Source organism: Neophocaena asiaeorientalis, unplaced genomic scaffold, assembly GCF_003031525.2.
Source record: "Neophocaena asiaeorientalis asiaeorientalis breed wild unplaced genomic scaffold, Neophocaena_asiaeorientalis_V1.1 scaffold387, whole genome shotgun sequence".
Lineage (NCBI taxonomy): Eukaryota > Metazoa > Chordata > Mammalia > Artiodactyla > Phocoenidae > Neophocaena > Neophocaena asiaeorientalis.
Genome location: NW_020171976.1, coordinates 255,978 through 278,856, shown reverse-complemented (window position 1 = coordinate 278,856; position 22,879 = coordinate 255,978). Strand labels below are relative to the sequence as shown.

Genomic DNA, 22,879 nt, shown 5'->3' with positions numbered 1-22,879 from the left:
ACCTAAAAATGGTTAAGATAGTAAGTTTTATGTAGTGTGTATTTTACCACAATTAAAAGTTTAAAAATTATTTTTTTAAAAAAAGCAAAGGCAATAAAATCTCAATTTCCTGGTTTTCATAATATTTGATAATTATGTAAGATATTACTACTGGGGGAAATGAGTGATGGGTACCCAGAACCTTCCTGTGCTATTTTGCAACTTATTATGAGTCTATATTTTAAAATAAAAAGGTTTTTTTGAACAATAAATACTCAAAAGTCATCACTTCCTAATTGTACTACAATTTGCAATTATCTGTATTCTTGAGATTATTTGTATCTATTGTACTTGTAAGGTGGAAACTCTATATAATATTGTGCTACCGCACATCTCTCAACTCCACTTTCAGTTGGCAACTTGAAATCAGCCCTGATTCTATACCATGAAAATCAACAAACCCTACTAATCAGGGCTTCCCCCCAACAACCCCCAGCTGGTTGTTAAGCCTTTACCAGCAGCCTGTGGTCCAGGTGTACTCAGGATTAAAATTAGTTTAACAGTGAAGTCCTGCACTTGTGAGGGTATGAGACAAATAAGTGGGGACTAACTGACCTCAAGCAGTTGCTTAGAAACTTCAGAGTTGGGGAATTAGAACCAAGGAATGCCCTCTTCTGCTGTTTCTCCCAAGGAAGCTGTGATAGTTAATTCTATGTGTCAACTTGACTGAGCTAAGGGATACCCAGAGAGCTGAAAAAACATTATTTCGGGGTGCACTGTGAAGGTGTTTCCAGGAGATTAGCATTTGAATCAGTAGACTTAGGAAAGAAGATCCTTGCTCTGGAGTGAGGGCGGCTATCAGCTAATCCATTTTTCAGGGCCTGAAAATATAACAAAAAGATGGAAGAAGGGAGAATTCTCTCTCTTCCTCTCTCCCTCTCTCTCCCTCTCTCCCTTTTCCTCTCCCTCTTCCCTCTCCCTCTACTGGAGCTGGGATTTCTGTCTTTTGCTGACTTTGGGTTTTAGGATATCAGAGCTCCTAGTTCTCCAGCCTTGAACATTGGGATTTACATCAGTCACCCCGTGGTTCTCGGGCCTCTGCACTCAGACTGAATTATACAGCCTACTTCCCTTGTTCTCTGGCTTGCAGATGACAGATCATGGGACTTCTTGGCCTCCATAACCTCAGTGAGCCAATTCTTTTAATAAATCTCCTCTTATCTATCTATCTATCATCTATCTATCTATCTATCTATCTATCTACATATGTTCTATTGGCTCTGTTTCTCTGGAGAACTCTGATTAATACAGAGGCAATGGAGAAAGACCAGACCGGCAGCGTTGTTTTGAGAGGTAAGGGGTGACTGATTGTGGGTTTTCTTGACAGTGGGTTTTCTCCTGCTTGGAGCTCTGTACCCTAGGGCTCATCCACTCCCAGGTCCTGAGTTCATTGGAGCTGAAGCAGAGTGGTGTCTGGCTTTCTCCCATTTCCTGCTCTTGGGGTAGAGACATATTTTTTTCTAAATTGTGGCTATGATGGGGCCTGTGGACACTTTGAACTTTTTAAAATGGGAGAGTCAGGAGAAACTTGCCTCTAAACAGGTATTATTTCTGGAATTCTGAAGAAAGCATACTCCATCCATGAGAGTCAGCTGAAACCATAGTGATAGGAGGAACCCCAGTCCCACTCAAGCATTTAGTTCCTCACTAAAACCAAGTAGGAAAAGAAATTTGAGGGAATGGATTTTGGACTTGAAGAATTTTAGGCTTTGGACTTTTAAGTCACAAGAACAAGAGATTTTGATTTTGGATTTTAATTCCTTTATTCAAATTATCTCTGGGCTTAAATTTACAAAACAAATTTCATTATTAGACTTTCATTTCTCCCTGAGAATTTGATAAAGAGAAAAGATGTATATTCATATTAGATGTAGTTCCATATTTTTAGAGTTTTTATTATTAGAGAACCTTACTATTTTCATTCAGTCTTATGCAGAACCTCTGATATACTATGTTGAGCAATGTAATTGGACATAGTTTGGCATGGAAAATAGGAAATTAATTTTCAGCCTTTGAAATGGAGTATCTTTAGTGTTGACTGATTAGTGTATTTTCTTACCCATTTCCTAGCCTTCTGTGGTCAAAACTACACTCCCACCAACAATTCCAGAATGATGCCCAAAAGAAGTGGTTGGTTTGGGAGGAGCACTCTTATGAAACAGGGACAAAACTGAAAACAGCCTATGGTTGACCATAGGCTTAATTACGAAATCAATGGATTAGAAGAACAAAAAGCCAAGGAATGTAGGAACAGAATTCCTTTCTTCTACTCCCCGCTTCCAAGAGAAGGGCTTTTTCCTAAGTATGCTCTTCTCATTTTTTGCACTCCATCCCAAGGTAGGTGGAGTGACTTCTCTGATTGGTAAATCTGTGAAGAATAACCACTAATGCAAATTCTCAGCTCTGCTCTTCTTCCTCTTAGAAGCCCTCAAGAGGCTCACTTCCCCTGCTAACCCACCCAATCCCTTTGCCCATCCAAGGTTAAATCTACTTAATTGTAGGTTAAGTATTAGCAAGGACACATGGTTACAGACATAGAGTCACATCCTCTAACCTCATCTCTAACAATAATGAAGATGTAATCAAAATGTTGGCCTCTATATTTACTCTTTGTTTTATTTTCTCAATTTGTCCAAAACTCAGGCAAGGAAGAGGGGTGCTATTTATTTGGGGTCCTCTTGGGAACCCCAATGAAAGATGTTTCATATCTTCCAAAGAGAAATGCTACATTAGAATTTCAAAAGAATAAATAACAAAAACTATTATAGAATCCTAAATACACCTAATAGCTGAATCTTGACAAACAATGCCTTGATGTTAAGGATTATATCCTCCACTTAGCAAACATGAGCTTTCTCTGATAGCCATCTTCTTTCTCTAAAACATTTATAACCATATTTGATGGAATAAAATTAACATAAATGGCAAAATATATATTACATGCAGAGCTTGCTTAATTATTTCCAACAGGAGGAAAATTCATTCCTTTGTCTTCTGCCTAACCATAGTTCATAGCAAGCAACTATTTGAATGAGACATTTCCTGAACTTTAGAAAAGAAAATCAATGCAATTCCTTTTTAATATAGCAGATTTTTTTAAATTCACGGCATTACACGCCATTGTACAGCAATTATACTCCAATAAAGATGTTAAAAAAAAAAAAACAGTAGTCCCCCAAAACAAGTCTTAATCCTCTGAACTAAGTGAATGTGTCCTTGTTAGGAAAAAGGGTGTTTGCAGATGTAATTAAATTAAGGATCTAGAGATGAGATCATCCTGGGTTTAGGGTGAGCCCTAAATTCAATGACAGGGATTCTTAGAAGACAAAGGTAGAGGAAGATGTGAGAAAGAAACACAGAGGGAGGACTTCCCTGGTAGTCCAGTGGTAAAGAATCCGCCTTCCAGGGCTTCCCTGGTGGTGCAGTGGTTAAGAGTCTGCCTGCCAATGCAGGGGACATACTAGCCCTGGTCTGGGAAGATCCCACATGCTGCGGAGCAACTAAGCCCGTGCGCCACAACTACTGAAGCCTGCACACCTAGAGCCTGTGCTCTGCAACAAGAGAAGCCACTGTAATGGGAGGCCCACGCACTGCAACAAAGAGTAGTCCCCGCTGACCGCAACTAGAGAAAGCCTGCGCAGCAATGAAGACCCAATGCAGCCAAAAATAAATAAATAAAATAAATTTTTAAAAAATAATAGTAATAAATAGTTGATTTAAAAAAAAGAACCCTCCTTCCAATGCAGGGGACACAGGTTCTATCCCTGGTTGGGGAACTAAGATCCCACATGCCGCGGGGCAACTAAGCCTATGTGCCACAACTACTGAGCTTGTGTGCCTCAACTAGAGAGCCTGTGTGCCACAACTACACAGCCCATGCACTCTGGAGCCCACACGCCCTGGAGCCCCCATGCCACAACTAGAGAGAGAAAATCCGCACACCACAACTAGAGAGAACCCTGGCGCGCCACAACAAAGAGTCTATGCCACAATGAAAGATCCCACATGCCGCAACTAAGACCCAATGCAGCAAAAAAAATAAAGAAAATAAATAAATAAATATTTAAAAAATAAAGAGACAGAGGGGAGGGCCATGTAAAGATGGAGGCAGAGACTGGAGTAATGCAGCTACAAGCCAAGGAATGCCAACAGCTACCAGAAGTCAGGAGAGAGGCGTGGAGTAGATTCTCCCTCAGAACCTCCAGAAGGAACCAGCCCTGCTGACACCTTGATTTCTGGCCTCCAGAACTGCAAGAGAATAAATTTCTGTTGTTTTAGGCCACCCAGTTTGTGGCACTTAGGTTAGGGCACACCTAAAAAACAAATGCAACATCTCACAAGTTATCAAAAAAAAAAATTCACGGCATTAACAAAAGTTCCGAGAAAGACATTTTGAAGTGGAACATAATTTACTTTCTTTAATAACAAAAACATGCTCCATAAAAGTTTTATTAAATGACAAAATGCAGTCTACCAAATGCTCTTCTGAATCTGACCTGTACTGTGTGGCCAAATATAATGTGATGTAACAAAATACAATTTTGAAAGGATACACTGTTGCTCTCAAGAGTAAGATTCTTATCAATCTCATAGCTGGTGATAGCCTTTAAACTGTTTTATTTTTAGGAGCTGCTGATGCTGTTCACAGCAGGACAGATACATCATATAAAGAGGAAATAAGAGAAAGAATAGTGACAATGTCTCTTTTATTTAAATTTAATTTTATTGGAGCATAGTTGATTTACAAGGTTGTGTTAGTTTCAGGAGTACAGCAAAGTTATTCAGTTATACATATACATATATTCATTGTTTTTTAGATTCTTTTCTTATATAGGTTATCACAGAATATTGAGTAGAGTTCCCTGTGCTACACAGTAGGTCCTTGTTTATCTATCTTATATGTAGTAGTGTATGTATGTTCATCCCAACCTCCTGATTTATCCCTCCCCACCACATTTCCTCTTTGGTAACCATAAGTTTGTATTTGATATCTGTAAGTCTGTTTCTGTTTTGTAAATAAGTTCATTTGTATCATTTTTTAAAATTAGATTCCACATATGAGTGATATCATATGATATTTGTCTTTCTCTGTCTGACTTACTTCACTTAGTATGATAATCTCTAGGTCCAAGCATGTTGCTGCAAATGACATTATTTCATTCTTTTTCATGGCCGAGTAATATTCCATTGTATATATGTACCACAATATCTTTATCCATTCCTCTGTGGATGGACATTTAGGTTGCTTCCATGTCTTGGCTATTGTAAATAGTGCTGCAATGAGATCATATGGTTTTTATTCTTCAGTTAATTTGGTGTATCATACTAATTGATTTGTGGATATTGAAGAATCCTTGCATCCCTGGGATAAATCCCACTTGATCCTGGTGTATGATCCTTTAACGTATTGTTGGATTCAGTTTGCTAGTATTTTGTTGAGTATTTTTGTGCCTGTGTTCATCAGTGATATTGGCCTGTAATTTTCTTTCTTTTGTGGTTTCTTTGTATGGTTTTGGTATCAACGTGATGGTGGCCTCATAGAATGTCATTCTTTCTTTCTCAGATGTTCAGCAATATTAGAAGCAATCACAACACCTCCATAGTCCTAGAATTCTGCTTACCCTTCATATCATCTTATGGCAGTAGCACTTGAAAGTACAAAGTCTTGCCTTCAATTGGCATATTTAGTACAAGTGATCCATGGAATGATTTAGCTATTTTGGTACTATTTACCATGGGCTGTGAAAATCCAGTTTCTTAATGTTAGCTGGATTCTCCTTGTCTTCATCTTAAACCAGACCAAGTAACTAATCTTAGGTCTCCCCCCCCACCCCCACCCTTCCCTGAGGATCTGTTGCCTACAACCATCCCTGGTAAAAATTTCTCCAAAATTTAATTTCTTGTAACAATATTTAATGGCTACCTCGCAGATTTAACTGGTAAAACAGGCAAGAATCAAGAGAACCTATGCAGATAATACCACAGCCAAAAATAAAACCAAAAAGCTAGTCTATTGGGGCACCACTACTGCTGCCACTGAACAAAGGAACTAACTGCAGCTTGCACTGTTGTCATCCCTGGTATTTAATACTGGATCCAGCAGTTGGCAACACAGACACTGTTGTGCCTGCCAACTGGATGCTGCGGCCACTGACATCAGAAAGCAATCTCCACTGTCCTTTTTTCTTTGTGTCATTAGTTTCAAATTCAAAATCCCAGATGAGTCCATCTGATTGGCAAAGCCTAAGTCAAGGGCTTACATCCCAGCTAGCAGAGGAGCTAGAATACTAGATGTCTTTTCATTTCAACTTCTCTTTTGGGGACAAGGAATCCCTTAAATTCAAAGGGGTTTCAAATGGTGGACATCAGTAATTACTAGTGTTCATTATACATATAATTTCTCAGTAAATGCCGTAGGATGTGATAGATGTACACAGAGTTGTTTGGTTTTTTATCAATAGTATATTTAATATATACAGCAGCATACTGCCTGCCTCTCATAGCAGACAATAAATAGAAATTGCTGTTAATACTATCATAAAACTGTCATAATTACTATCATAATCATGGTCATCATTATTAAAAAATATCAGGCTACAGGGATCAATGAATAAGGATTAAATGAGATAGCTAAAGTCTTGAGAACACTGTAGAGACCAATGACAAAGAAGCGTAGATAGGCCCTCCTGATGCTGTGACACTATATAAGACCCTCCAGAAATTAGGTGTGACCAAGGGATGGAAGAGAGAAACTCTAAACTGACTAAAAATATGCATTTTTCATCATGATGGATCAGAGACTCAAAAGAGAAAGTAAGTTGTTATAGAAGATCAAAAGGAGGTATATTTTTGCATACTACATTGTAAGCTGATATTTGTACACACTACATCTTTTCCCAGGTGCTCTGTACCAGTCAAGCAAGATGCCTGTATTGACCCCTTCAGGAAAACTTCAGAGGACCTGCCACACCCACTGGCCCTTTGCCCTTTTTATAAGATTCTTTGAGTTCTTTACACACTGGCTACCATGGATACCAGATTGGCTCACCACAGTGAAAGCTGGTAAGCCATTTATAGGCTATTTTGCAGCTTATGAGGGGATCTGGCCCCAGGTTAATGCCTTAGGAGTCCTTGTCTTAGGAAGTATGAACTCAAGTCACAAAGAGATACAGTAGCAATTGGTCTTAATGGCAGGAGGAGAGAAAGAAAGTAGGCAAGTTAACATAACGGCAGTGGAGTAAACTGATTAATGGCTATATATCTTCCTTCCATACTAGTATGTACCCACCTTTGCAATGTGACTTTTCTGCTTCTCCCTTGTATAAGTGAGGTCTGTTTCTCCAAATCCTTGAATCTAGGCTGGCCTTTTTAACTTGTTTTGACCAGTGGGTTGTGGGGGAAGTGATGTTATTTGAGTTCTGAAGCCTAAGCCTCAAGGGGCCTTGCAGCATCTGTTTCACCCTCTTGAAATGCTGCCTTGAGAACATTATGCTGTGAAGAAACTTGAGGTGGAAGACAACATGGAAAAAGGCCAAGCCATTCCAGTTTTCCCAGCTGAATCCATTCCATCCAACCTACATGAGCAAGCCCAGGTAAGATCAGCAGAACAGCCCAACCAACACAAAAAATCATGATGAATAATAAATTGTACTTGTTTTAAGCAAAGTTTGAGATTGCTTATTACCATGTGACCACCATGTAAGCTGGTCTAGCCTACAGGAGAATAAGGGGCCATATAAAGGAGACTCCAAGGACCCCTGCTGACTGCCAGCACCTACCGTGAGGCATCTGAGTGGGATCATCTTGTACCTTCCAACCTTAAACAAAGCACAGCGACATGACTAGGCAAAAAGCAGCAGACTGCCAAGTTGGTCCATAGAATCTTGAGAAATAATAAATCCTGACTGTACTTTCTTATGCAATTTACCCATGGGCAAATGCTGCCAGCTTTACCTTCAAAATGCATGCTGAATCTGATCACTTCTCATCAGCTCCATCACTATAATACAGGACCAAGCTACAGTCATCTCTTGCATGGATTATAAAATGATCTCCTGACAAGTCTTTTTGGAGTGATTAAAATATTCTATATCTTGATTGTGGTGATGGATACATGATGTACATTTGTCAAAAGTCATCAAGCTGCACACTTTTAAAAAGGTAGAGTTTACGGTATTTAAATTATAAATCAATAATCTTGACTTTTAAAAAAATAACGTGAAGCCATCCAAGCTTTCAGGTCATTTTCAAACAGAGTACAATAAATCCATGTTAAACCAACTGCATTTTTCTAGGACAAATGCAAATACTCTTCAGTATGGAACAAAGAGAAGAAATCAGGCTATAAAAACATCAGAATTTACTCTTAGTAAACAAATGCATGTACAAGTCACACTACTTCAGAGAAGCTTATAGAACTGGATATCATTATAATAAATATGCTCAGGAAGAAAACTTAATGAGCTACTATAGGCAAAAATCTCTTTATTAAATGATCCTGTATATCATAGAAGGCAAAGCAAGAAGCAATTACTATCGTCAGCTGGTGCTTTTAAATAGTTTGCTTCATAGATGGATGAAAGGATTGATATACAGAGAACTGATATCAACTCTTGGCATACTTGCAGTACATATTTGAAAAAGGCTTAACCACTTTTTGTTCTTTTTCCTTACAGTTTTATTGAAATATAATTGATGTACCCACTATATGTTTAAGGTGTACAGCATAATGATTTGACTTACATGCATCATGAAATGATTACTGCAATAAGTTTAGTGAACATCCATCATATTATATATATATAAAATTAGAGAAATAGAAAAAAATTTTTTTTCTTGTGATCATAAGATTGACCCTCAACAACTTTCATATATAACAACTTTCAGTGTTGATTTATCATGTTGTATATCACATCCCTAGTATTTATTTGTCTTGTACCTGGAAGTTTGTACCTTTGATCGCCTTCATCCAATTCTCCCTCCCCACATCCCGCTTCTGCTAACCACAAATCTGATTGCTTTTTCCATGAGTTTATTTGTTTCTGAAGTATAATTGACCTGTAACACTTTGTTACTTCCTGTTACACAACATAATGATTCGGTACTTCTGTACATTTTAAAATGATCACAATAAGTCTAGTCACGATCTGTCAACATAGAAAGATACTACATAGTTATTGGCTATATTACTCACCCTGTACATTTCATACCCCTGACACATTTATTTTACAACTGGAAATCTGTACTTCTTATCTCCCTCACCTATTTCTTTCCTCTCACCACCCTCATCCCCTCTGGCAACCACCAGAATGTATTTCTAATTCTGTTTCTGTTTTGTTTGTTCATTTGTGGTTTTTCTAGAGTCCACATATAAGTGAAATCAGATATTATTTGTCTTTCTCTGTCTTAATCACTTAGCATAATATACTCTAGGTACATCCATGATGCCACAACTGGCAAGATATTATTCTTTTTTATGGCTGAGAAATATTCCATTGTGTATATATATACCACATCTTCTTTATCCATTCATTTATCAGTGAGCACTTAGGTTACTTCCATATCTTGTCTATTTTAAATAATGCTACAGTGAACATAGGGGTACCTATATCTTTTCAAATTACTGTTTTTGTTTTCTTCAGATAAATACCCAGAAGTGGAATTGCTGGATCCTATGGTAGTTCTACTTCTGATTTTTTTTTGGCCATGCTGCATGGCATGTGGGATCTTAGTTCCCCAATCAGGGATTGAACCCATGCCCCCTGCAGTGGAAGCACAGAGTCTTAACCACTGGACCCTCCAGGGAAGTCCTCTACTTTAAGTTTTTTGAGGACTGTCCATACTGTTATCCACAGTTGCTGCATCAATTTACATTTCCACCATCAGAGGACCAGGGATCTCTTTTCTGTACATGCTCACCAACACTTACTATTTGTTGTATTTTTTACAATAGCCATTCTGACAGGTATGAAGTGATACTTCGTTGTAGTTTTGTTTTGCTTTTTCCTGATCATTAGTGATGTTGAGCATCTTTTCTTGTGCCTGTTGACCATCTCTATGTCTTCTTTGGGAAGATGTCTACTTGTTCCTGATCTTAGTGGAAATGCTTTCAGTTTTTCACCATTGAGGATGATGTTTGCTGTGGGCTCTTCTAGAATTTTTATGATTTCAGGTTTTACCTTTAAGTCATTAATCCATTTTGAGTTTATTTTTGGGCATGTGTGAGAGAGTAGTCCCGTTTGATTCTTTTGCATGGAGATGTCCAATTGGAAAAATTGAAGTAACCATTTATTGAAGAAGCTGTCTTTTCTCCATTGTATATTCTTGCCTTCTTTGTCATAGATTAGTTGCCCATAAAAGTGTGAATTCATTTCTGGGCTCTCTATTCTGTTCCATTGATCTATGTGTCTGTTTTTGTGCTGCTACCATACTGTTTTGGTTACTGTAGCTTTGTAGTATAGTGTGAAATCAGGGCGCATGAGACCTCTGAAGCTTTGTTCTTTCTCAAGGTTGCTTTGACTATTCAAGGTCTTTTCTGTTTCCAAAACATTTTAAAATTATTTGTTCTTGTTCTGTGAAAAATGTCGGTATTTTGAAAGAGATTGCATTGAATCTGTAGATTGCCTTGAGTAGTATGGTCATTTTAATAATATTAATTCTTCCAATTCGTGAACATGGTATATCTTTCCATTTGTTTATGTCATCTTCAGTTTCTTTCATCAGTGCCTTATAGTTTCCAAGTAGAGATCTTTTACCTCTTTAGTTAGATTTACTCCTAGGTATTTTATTCTTTTTGATACAGTGGGATTGTTTTCTTAATTTTCTTTGTGATAGTTCATTGTTAGTATATAGAAACCCAACAGATTTCTGTGTATTAATTTTGTATCCTGCAACATTACCAAATTCATTCATGAGTTGTAGTAGTTTTTTGGTTAGGATTTCCTGTGTATAGTATCATCTTTTCTGCAAAAAATGACACTTTAACTTTTTCGTTTCAAATTTAGATTCCTTTTATTTTTTTTTCTTGTATGATTGCTATGGCTAGGACTTCCAATAGTATGTTGTAAAAGTGGCAAGAGTGGATATCCTTGTCTTGTTCCTAATCTTAAAGGGAAAGCTTTCAGATTTTTACTATTCAGTATGATGTTAGCTGTGGGTTTGTCATATATGGCCTGTGTTATGTCGAGAAACATTCCCTCCATAACCACTTTGTTGAGAGTCTTTATCATAAATAGATCTTGAAATCTGTCAAAAAGTTTTTCTGTATCTATTGAGAGGATTATATGATTTTTTATTCTTCCACTTGTTAATGTGGTGTATCACATTGATCTATTTGTGGGTATTGAATTATCCTTGCATCCCTTGGAAAATCCTACTTGATCATGGTGCATGATCTATCCTTTTAATGTATTGTTGAATTTGCTTTGCAATTACTTTGTTAAGGATTTTTGCATTTATGTTCACTAGTGATATTGTCCTGTAATTTGGTAATGTCTTTCCATGGTACTGGTATCAGGGTGATGCTGGCCTCATAAAATGAGTTCAGAAGCTTTCTTCCTCTGCAATTTTTTGGAATATTTTGAGAAGGATAAGCATTAACTCTTCTCAAAATATTTGATAGAATTCACCTGTGAAGCCATCTAATTCTACACTTTTTGTTTGTTGGGAGTATTTTTATTACTAATTCAATTTCATTATTGCTAATTGGTCTGTTCATGTATTCTGTTTCTTCCTGGTTCAGTCTTAAAAGATTATACATTTCTAGGAATTTGTCCATTTCTTCTAGGTTGTCCATTTTATTGGTGTATAATTGTTCATAGTAATCTCTTTTAATCCTTTGTATTTCTGTGATATTGGTTGTAACTTTTCTTTTTTCATTTCTTATTTTATTGATTCAGTCCCTCTTTCTTTCTTTCTTTCTTTTTTTTTTTTTGATGAGTCTGGCTGAAGGTTGTCAATTTTGTTCATCTTTTCAAAGGACCAACTCTATGGTTTGTTTTTTTTATATCTTTATTGGAGTATAATTACTTTACAATGGTGTGTTAGTTTCTGCTTTATAACAAAGTGAATCAGCTATACACATACATATATCCCCATATCTCCTCCCTCTTACATCTCCCTCCCACCCTCCCTATCCCACCCCTCTAGGTGTTTCTATGGTTTTTTACATCTCTATTTCATTTATGATTTTATTTATGATTTCTTTCCTTGTACTAACTTTGGGTTTGTTTTTTTTTTTTTCTACAGTAAGTCCCCTACATACGAACCTTCAAGTTGCAGACTTTCAAAGATGTGAACGTGCGTTCACATGTCGAATCACGTAAGTTAGTTCACGTGTCTGGTGTACACTGTCACATGCATGCATCCTCTACAAGTGGTTGTGCTTTTGTGTACTTTAGTGTACAGTACTTTATAGAGTACAGTAGTACAGTATCTTTATTTCAAGCCCAGGATGTCTGGAAGCAAGAGTAAAAGCAGCAATGATGTAGCTGGTACTGTACTGTACTTTTCATGGTACTGTACTGTAAGATTAAAATTTTTTTTTATTTTTTGAGTTCATTTGTTATGTGTTATTTGTGTGAAAAGTATTATAAACCTATTACAGTACAGTACTATATAGCCTATTGTGTTAGTTGGGTACCTAGGCTAATTTTGTTGGACTTACAAACAAATTAGACTCATGAACGCACTCTTGGAACAGAACTCGTTCGTGTGTAGGGGACTTACTGTAGTTCGTTTAAGTGTAGGGTTAGGTTGTTTATTTGAGATTTCTCTTGTTTCCTGAGGTAGACTTGTATCACTATAAACTTCTCTCTTAGAACTGCTCTTGCTGCATCCCGTAGATTTGGATCATTGTGTTTTCATTTTCATTTATCTCCAGGTATTTGCTTACTTCTTTGATTTTTTTCAGTAATCTATTGGTTGTTTAGTAGCATATCATTTAGTCTCCACATGTTAGTGTTTTTTTCTTTCTTTTCTTTTCTTTTTTTTTGGCTGCGCAGCTTGTGGAATCTTAGTTCCCCAACCAGGGATCAAACCCAGGCCCTCAGCAGTGAGAGCAGAGTCCTAACCATTTGACTGCCAGGGAATTCCCTACAGTTTTTTTCTTGTATTGGCATTGTGGCTGGAAAAGATGCTTGATATGATTTCAGCCTTCTTAAAGTTTACTGAGACTTGTTTTGTGGCCTAGCATATGATCTGTCCTGGAGAATGTTCCGTGTATGCTTTAAAAGAATGCATATACTGCTGCTTTTGGACAGAATGTTCTATATATATCCATTAAGTTCATTTCATCTAATATGTCATTTAAGGACAGTATTTCCTTATTGATTTTCTGTCTAGATGATTTGCCCATTCATGTAAGTGGGGTGTTAAAGTCTCCTACTATTATTGTGTTACTGTCAATTTCTCCCTTTATGTCTGTTAATATTTGCATTATGTATTTAAGTGCTCCGATGTTGGGTGTGTATATATTTACGATTTGTTTTTGAAAGACTAAAATTGTCACTTGGAAATAAAGTGGGGGAGGGCACACAGAAATAGGTTGAGAACACAATGGTTGGAGAGCGAGGAGCTGTAAATACAGCAACCTACACACCACACATCTCAGAGGAACAGGCTCCCGCACACATGGACTTCATAATACCAGATGGTCTATTTGTTCACAGTATTAAAGGGCATCTAGAATTAGCTACAGTAAGGGATAAAAAGTTGTCTGAAGAATGGGCACAGAAAGGCTATGTCTGAAGATGACCTGTCACTTGGGAGGGTGGAGCTGCTGGGCCTTCCTTTTGACCACTGTCTTGCAAAAAGTGCAGAAGGAGGAGGGGTGGCTTTAGTCATCTGCCATCATTCCTTTCACTGGGTCCTTTTGCCTTGTCTCATCCAGCTATCTCTTCATCTCTTCTTCCATCCTTTGAATGCTATCCATAGTCAGGTCAACCCACTTATTGAGCCAACAGAACAGCTGCCTGTGGAAGTTTGTAAACAGACACCTCTCTTACTTATGTATAAAGTTTTCCACTTTGTTCTGCAGGCCCCACCACTTGAACTTGACAGTAACCATTTTGTATGTATGAATGTATGGGTAGTCTTTCTGATTTACAAGTTCTTGCTTCCAGTTGGGGCTCAAGGGTTCTCAGCCTGTTTTGATAGGTTTAAATTTTGCTGGGTCTTCCTCTACCTTGAAATCCTTTCTAAATACTTGGTTTTGATCTGCAGTGTCTATATATATGGCTTCCACATGTTTTCATGCCTCAGGTTCCAGTTTATGCACATTCTCCTGGGTGCCAAGATATGGTTTGTGCCAGGTTTCAATTTTAATAAGAAAGTCTTCTTTCATGTACTCATTTGTAATAACAGTTCAGCAATAAGGGTAGGAGGGTAGGCATTCCATGCTTTTTCATGTATATTCATGGCTCCCTCTGGGGCCAGCATTTGAACAAACATGGGCACTTTGCTCTGTAAGTGGTAGATATTGTGTGTTTACTGGCCTTTCTCACTGTCCTTCTCATAGGGCTCATTCACCAGGACCTCTATGCCTTTACCACCACCAGTTTCATTTTTGTTGACCTCAGCCACAGAATACAGCTACCCCACTTGATACTCTTCCACAGCCACAGGTAAGATGACTTGATACTCCTTGAGCAGCACCATGTTGCTTCATGGCTAGGCAGCTGCCCACTGCCCACCCAGCCTCCTGCCTGCTTCCCAATGGCCACTCTCCCCATGGCCTGGCCCAGTCTGGCTGCCTGTGCACCTTCCTTGTGGTCTGCTCTGTCCCTGCCACTCTTGCTGCAATCACTGGTTGGCTTCTGCCATCACAGCCTCGCTGTCTCCTATGTCACTGTTGGTGCTGCCCAGAGCTCCAGTTCTGCCTACAATTATTATATCTTCTTCTTGGACTGACACTTGATCATTATGTGGTATCCTTCTTTGTCTCTTGTCACAGTCTCTTTAAAATAGACTTTAAGTCTATTTTGTCTGATACAAATATCACTACCCCAGCTTTCTTTTCATTTCCATTTACCTGGAAAGCCTTTTCGCAATCTCTCACTTCCAGTCTGTGTATGTCTTTAGATCTGAAATGAGTCTCTTGTAAGGAGCTTATATATGGGCCTTGTTTTTGTATCATTCAACCACTCTGTATCTTTTGATTGGAGCACTTAGTTCCTTTACATTTAAAGTAATTGTTGATAGCTTTGTACTTACTGCCACTCTGTTAATTGTTTGGGGGTTATTTTTATACTTCTTTTTTGTTCCTTTCTTCTTTTGTTCTCTTCCCTTGTGATTTGATGACTATTTATAGTGTTATGTTTGGAATCCTTTCTTTTTTGTGTATCTATATAGATTTTTAGTTTGTACTTACCATAAGGTTTATATATAGAAATATATGTGAGTGTATAATTATTTTAAGTTGCTGATCTCTTAAGTCTGAACACCTTTTAACAACCCTGCATTTTTACTCTCCCCACCTTTACTGTTTTTGACATCCTATTTTGCATCTTTTTATTTTGTGTACCCCTTGACTACTTATTGAGAATATAGATGATTTTACTACTTCTGTCTTTTGACCTTCCTACTAGCTTTATACATGGTTGATTTACTATCTCTATTGTATATTTGCTTTTATCGATGAGATTTTTCCTCTGTAATTTTCATGTTCTAGTTGTGACCTGGTTTTTTGTTTTGTTTTGTTTTGTTTTTTTTGCTTAGAGAGTTCCCTTTAACATTTCTTGTAAAGCTGGCTGGGTGGTGCTGAACTCTTTTAGTTTTTGCTTGTCTGTAAAACTTTTGATCTCTCCATCAAATCTGAATGAAAGCCTTGCTGGGTAGAGTATTCCTGATTGGAGGTTTTTCCTTTCATCACTTTAAAGTGGGTGGCTGTGCAGCTGGGGATCCTGGATCTAGTGTCCACCTGCTGGTAGGCAGGACAGGTTCCTGACATGGCTGGCTGCAGGGTCCTGGGTGTCCCAAAGCTGGCAATGGCCCACTGATGAATGGGGCTCAATCTCAAGGGTGGCTGGCTGAGGGGTCCAAGGTGTCTCAGAGCTGGTGGTGTAAACCTGCTGGAGGGCAGGGCCAGGGCCCTTGGGGTCCCAAGGCTGCTGCTGGCCCACTGGTGGGTGGAGCCAGTTCCCAGGGTTTCTGGCTGCAGAGCCCTGGGGGACCAGAGCTGGTGTCAGCCACTGGTCTGTGGGGCCAGATCTTGAGCAGCTGGTTCAGGGGCCCAGGGTTTCCCAGAGTTGTCCTGCTGGTGGATAAGGCCAGGGCCCAAGGGTCTCAGGGCTGGTGCTGGGTGCTTGTAGGTAGGCTGTGTCCTGACACAGCAAGATGCAGGACTGCAGTTGTCCTGGGGCTCATGTCTACCCACTGGTGGGTAGGGCTGGGTCCTGAGGCCTCTGGCTATAGGGCCTTGGGGGTCATGAAGCTGGTGCTGGCCTGTTGGTGGGTAGGCTGGGTTCTAACATGGCAAATTGTCGTACTTTAGTGGTCCTGGGGCTGATAGCCTGTTAGTGGCCAGGGCTAGGTTCTGGGGTCTCTGGCTGCAGGGTCCTGGGGGGTCCCAGGGTTGGTGCCAACCCTCTAGCAGTTGGAGTCTGGGCCCAGGCTGTCCTGGAGCTATTGCCTGCCCACTGGTGTGTAGAGTTGGGTCCTAAGGTCTCTGGCTGCAAGGCCCTGGGTGTACCAGAGTTGGTGTTATGCCCACTGCTGAGCAAAGCCAGGTCTCAACAACTAGCTGTTGGGCCTTGGGGCTCCGAGGCTAGTTCTGGTGCACTGATGGGTGGGACCAGATCCTGGGCCCTCTGGTGGGCAGGGTCAGGTACCAGGGCAGCTGGGGGCTTAGGGGTTCCTAAGGCAGCCAATCTGCTAGTGGGTGAGGCTGTGCCCCTGCCTGGCTAACTGCTTGGCCTCAGGCATCCCAGTACTTGTGCCAACATGCTGAGGATCAGGGCTGGGTCCCAGCACTAATACGCTAGGAGGACTCAAAAATGGCACTTGTGGGCTTCCTTGCTGGTGCAGTGGTTGAGAGTGCCTGCCGATGCAGGGGACGTGGGTTCGTACCCCGGTCCGGGAAGATCCCACATGCCACGCAGCGGCTAGGCCCGTGAGCCGTGGCCGCTGAGGCTGCGCGTCCGGAGCCTGTGCTCCGCAACAGGAGAGGCCACAACAGTGAGAGGCCCGCGTACTGCAAAAATAAAAAAAATGGCACTTGTCAGCACCAGTGTCCTCGTGGTAGAACACATTCCCCATAATGGCTGCTACCAGTGTGTGTGTCCCCATAGTGAGCTCCAGTTGCTTCCTGTCTCTCTGGGAGGCTCTCCAAGATCAGCAGGTGGGTCTGACCCAGGCAACTTTCAAATTACTGCTTCTGCTCTGAATCTTGGAGCGTGTGAGATTTTGTGTGTACCCTTAAAGAGTGGACTCTCTATTTCCTACAGCCCTTTGGCTCTTCCAAAAGTAAGCACCACTGGCTTTCAAAGCCAAACGTTCTGGGGGCTTATCTTCCTGGTGAAAGACCCCCAGGCCCGAAGCTGGGGAGCCCAATGTGGGGTGGACCTCTCACTCCTTGGGGAGAACCTCTGCAATTGTAATTATGCTCCCATTTGTGGGTCGCCCACCCAAGAGTATGAGTTTTGACTATACAGCATTTCTGCCCCTCCTACCCATTTCACTGTGGTTCTTTCTTTATATCTTTAGTTGCAGAAGATCTTTTCTGCTAGTCTCCAGGTCTTTCTCATCAATAATTGCTCTGTAAATAGCTATCATTTTGGTGTGCCTGTGGGAGGAGGTGAGCTCAGGGTCTTCCTACTCTGCCATCTGGGCCACTCTCCCCACTTTTTGTTCTTTTTAACTAGAATTGATGCCATAATTATAAAATTTTAGTCACTTATTATTTTGTAAGTCATAATATGAGTAGAAAAGATATGTTTCTCTCACTGTTGTGGTCTCTCCCGTTGCGGAGCACAGGCTCTGGATGCGCAGGCTCAGCAGCCATGGCACATGGGCCCAGCTGCTCCGCAGCACGCGGGATCCTCCCGGACCGGGGCACAAACCCACATCCCCTGCATCGGCAGGCTGACTCTCAACCACTGTGCCACCAGGGAAGCCCAAGAAAGGAGCTTTGACATGTATACACTGATGGGGATAATATTGATGACTAATAAGAACCTGCTGTATAAAAAAATAAATAAAATAATTTTTTTAAAAAAAGGAGCTTTACCTGGAATTAAAATTGCACCCACTACTATTTTCTTTTAATTTTTATTGGAGTATAATTGATTTACAATGTGTTACTTTCAGCAAAGTGAATCAGTTATACATATACATATATCCCCTCTTTTTTAGCTTCTTTTCCCATATAGGCCATTACAGAGCATTGGGTAGAGTTCCCCGTGCTATACAGTAGGTCCTTATTAGTTATCTATTCTATATATAGTAGTGTGTATGTGTCGATCCCAATCTTCCAATTTATCCCTCCCCCTCCTTACCCCCCAGTAACCATAAGTTTATTTTTTACATCTGTAACTCTATTTTTGTTTTATAGATAAGTTCATTTGTAGCCTTTTTTTATATTCCACATATAAGCAATGTCATATGATATTTGTCTTTCTCTGACTTATTTCACTCAGTATGACAATCTCTAGATCCATCCATGACTTACTTCACTCAGTATGACAATCCCTAGGTCCATCCATGTTGCTGCAAATGGCATTATTTTGTTCTTTTATTTATGGCCAAGTAATATTCCATTTTATATATGTACCACATCTTCTTTATCCACTCCTCTGTTGATGGACACTTAGGTTACTTCCATGTCCTGGCTGTTGTGAATAGTGCTGCAATGAACATTGTGGTACATGACTCTTTTTGAATTATGGCTTTCTCAGGGTATATGCCCAGTAGTGCGATTGCTGGGTCATATGGTAGTTCTATTTTTAGTTTTTTAAGGAACCTCCATACTGTTCTCCATAGTGACGGTATTAATTTACATTCCCACCAACAGTGTAGGAGGGTTCCCTTTTCTCCACACCCTCTCTAGCATTTGTTGTTTGTAGGTTTTTTTTTCTTTTTTTTTTTTGTGGTACACAGGCCTCTCACTGTTGTGGCCTCTCCTGTTGCGGAGCACAGGCTCCGGATGCGCAGGCTCAGCGGCCATGGCTCACGGGCCCAGCTGCTCCGCGGCATGTGGGATCTTCCTGGACCGGGGCACGAACCCGTGTCCCCTGCATCGGCAGGCGGACTCTCAACCACTGCGCCACCAGGGAAGCCCCTCATTGTAGTTTTGATTTGCATTTCTCTAATAATTAGTGATGTTGAGCATCTTTTCATGTGCCTCTTGGCCATCTTCATGTCTTCCTTGGTGAAATGTCTATTTAGGTTTTCCACCCATTTTTTAACTGGATTATTTGTTTGTCTGATATTGAGCTACATGAGCTGTTTGTATATTTGGGAGATTAATCCTTTGTCTGTTGTTTCATTTGCAAATATTTTCTCCCATTCTGAGGGTTGTCTTTTTTGTCTTGTTTAGGGTTTCCTTTGCTGTGCAAAAGCTTTTAAGTTTAATTAAGTCCCATTTGTTTATTTTTGTTTTTATTTCTTTTACTCTAGGAGGTAGGTCAATAAAGATCTTGCTGTGATTTATGTCAAAGAGTGTTTTTCCTAGTTTTCCTCTGAAAGTTTTATAGTGTCTGGTCATACATTTAAGTCCTTAATCCATTTGGAGTTTATTTTTGTGCATGGTGTTAGGGAGTGTTCTAATTTCATTCTTTTACATGTAGCTGTCCAGTTTTCCCAGCAGCACTTATTGAAGAGGCTGTCTTTTCTCCATTGTATTTTCTTGCCTCCTATGTCATAAATTAGGTGCCCATATGTGCATGGGTTTATCTCTGGGCATTCTATCCTGTACCATTGCTCTATATTTCTGTTTTTGTGCCAGTACCATAGTGTCTTGATTAGTGTAGCTTTATGGTATAGTTTGAAGTCAGGGAGCCTGATTCCTCCAACTCTGTTTTTCTTTCTCAAGATTGCTTTGGCTATTTGGGGTCTTTTGTGTTTCCATATGAATTGTAAGATTTTTTGTTCTAATTCTGTGAAGAATGCCATGGGTAGTTTGATAGGGATTGCATTGAATCTGTAGATTGCTTTGGTTTGTATAGTCATTTTCACAATATTGATTCTACCAATCCAAGAACATAGTATATTTCTCCATCTGTTTATGTCATCTTTGATTTCTTTCATCAGTGTTTTATAGTTTTCTGAGTACAGTCTTTCTCCTCCTTAGGCAGGTTTATTCCTGGGTATTTTATTCTTTTTGTTGCAGTAGTCAATGGGAGTGTTTCCTTAAGTTCTCTTTCTGATTTTTTGTTGTTGGTGTATAGGAATGCCAGAGATTTCTGTGCATTAATTTTGTATCCTGCAACTTTACCAAATGCATTGATTAGCTCTAGTAGTTTTCTGGTAGCATTTTTAGGATTTTCTATGTATAGTATCATGTCATTGGCAAATAGTGACAGTTTTACTTCTTCTTTTCCAATTTGTATTCCTTTTATTTCTTTTTCTTCTCTGATTGCTGTGGCTAGGACTTCCAAAACTCTGTTGGATAAGAGTGGCGAGAGTGAACATCCTTGTCTTGTTCCTGATCTTAGTGGAAGTGCTTTCAGTTTTTCACTATTGAGTATGATGCTTTCTGTGGGTTTGTCATATATGGCCTTTATTATGTTAAGGTAGGTTCCCTCTATGCCCATTTTCTGGAGAGTTTTTATCATAAATGGGTGTTGAATTTTGTCAAAAGCTTTTTCTGCATCTATTGAAATGATCATATGGTTTTCATTCCTTAATTTGTTAATGCGGTGTATCACATTGATTGAGAAAAATAACATTTTTAAAAATGAAGGATAAAGGCCACTTTTTCTTAGTAGCTTACTCAAGCAAATTATCTCAGTGATAAATTAAAACCCTTGAATGGTCTGAATCTATCACTTTTGGTCTAAACTTACAACATTTAATGTTAAAGGTAGGAGTCAGTTCCCATTTAGCCTCCCTCTCAGTTCAGTTCAATCAAGCTGTGCTACAGAAACTGGCTTACACTCTGCTTATGAGCCCAACTGTTAACTCCAAGTTCTAACCCTGCTTACCCTGTCAGTCTCACCCTCCTAGGTAATTCAAAGGGCAGAACAATCAAATAGGCTGCTATGATTGTTAAAAGCCCAAGCCACCTTATGCAGACAAGTAAGTTCCACCACTCCTGAATGGACCTTGTATTAATTATGGTAAATATTCCTAGCTGCTGAGGCCTCCTGCCAGCAGCCAGCCCCTGAAATCTCAGTGGATTTGAAACCGTGTAACTCAGATTGGGACTTGAACCCAGCAAAAACCCAGATTGAGACTTGAGCCCATGGGCCGGTACTCAAACCCAGGCAAAAACCGGATTGGGACTCAAACCCAGGGTTTTTGAACTGAGATCACACACCTGGTCTCAGGACTTAATGAAGCTCGGGTTCTTTTTTTAAAATTTATTTATTTTGGGCTGTGTTGGGTCTTCATTGCTGCGCACAGGCTTTCTCTAGTTGCGGCGAGCAGGGGCTACTCTTCGTTGTGGTGCGTGGGCTTCTCATTGCGGTGGCTTCTCATGTTGAGGAGCACGGGCTCTAGGCACGTGGGCTTCAGTAGTTGTGGCTCGCGGGCTCTAGAGTACAGACTCAGTCATTATGGCGCATGGGCTTAGTTGCTCCGCAGCATGTGGGATCTTCCTGGACCAGAAATTGAACCTGTTTTCCCTGCATTGGCAGGCAGATTCTTATCCACTGCGCCACCAGGGAAGCCCGAAGCTTGGATTCTTGTTGTCTTGTCACAGAAAGAATTCAGTGAGAGACAAAGTGATAGGTAAGAAGTGGATTTACTTAGAAACACACTCCACAGACAGAGCGTGGGCCATCTCAGAAGGCAAGAGTGGCCCTCAGGGTATGGGGTTGTCAGTTTTTATAGGGGTGGGTAATTTCATAGGCTAATGAGTGGGAGGAATATTCCAGCTATTTTGGAGAAGGGGTGGGGATTCCAAAAATTAGGCCAGCACCTACTTTTTGACCTTTATGGTCAGCCTTGGAACTGTCATGGCACCTGTGAGTGTGTCATTTAGCTTGCTGATGTGTTACAATGAGTGTATCCTGAGGCTTAAGGTCTAGTGAACTTGTCCGCCTTCTTGGACCTGTTGGTTCTAATCAGTTTATGTTGTGTCCTCGGGCTATGTCATTCTTTTAAAAGTTGTGCCCTGCCCCCTCCCCTCCTGTTTCAGCTTAACAAATTCTGATGTGGGTCAGGAATAATGAGGACTCTGCCCCATTCATTCAGGGATTCAAGCTCCTTCCATCAAACAGCTCATTGTCCTCTGCTGGATCCTTTCTGCATTTTGCCAAGACAAAGGAAAAGAGAAAGCATGGGGGATAAATAGCATGGGAGATTTTTCTGGGGCTTGAAATGGCATACATCAGTTCCTCACACATCTCACTGACCAGACTATAGGCACATGCCCCCACATAGCTGAAGGGATGCAGGGAAATGTAACTTAGCTATATGCTAAGGAAAAGAGGATGTTTGTTATCTATTGCTATGTAACACATTATCCCCAAACTTAGTGGCTTAAAACAATCCTTTGTTATCTCTTAATTTCTGTGGGGTAGGGATTTGGGAGATTAGTCAGGTGGTTCTGCCTTGGAGCCTCTCATGAGGTTGCGGTCATCTGAAGGCTTGACTGGAGCTGGAGGATCTACTTCCAGGGTGGTTTATTCATAGCTGACATGCTAACTCTGGCTGCTGGCAGGAGGCCTCAGTTCCTCCCAAC

General features: G+C 40.1%; 1 pseudogene; it reads right to left on the bottom strand.

Annotated features, from left to right (window-relative positions):
* Nucleotides 1-13,873: 13,873 nt before the first annotated feature.
* On the bottom strand, nt 13,874-14,694 carry LOC112397723 (phosphatidylinositol transfer protein alpha isoform pseudogene; annotated as a pseudogene).
* Between the last annotated feature and the right edge of the window lie 8,185 nt (nt 14,695-22,879).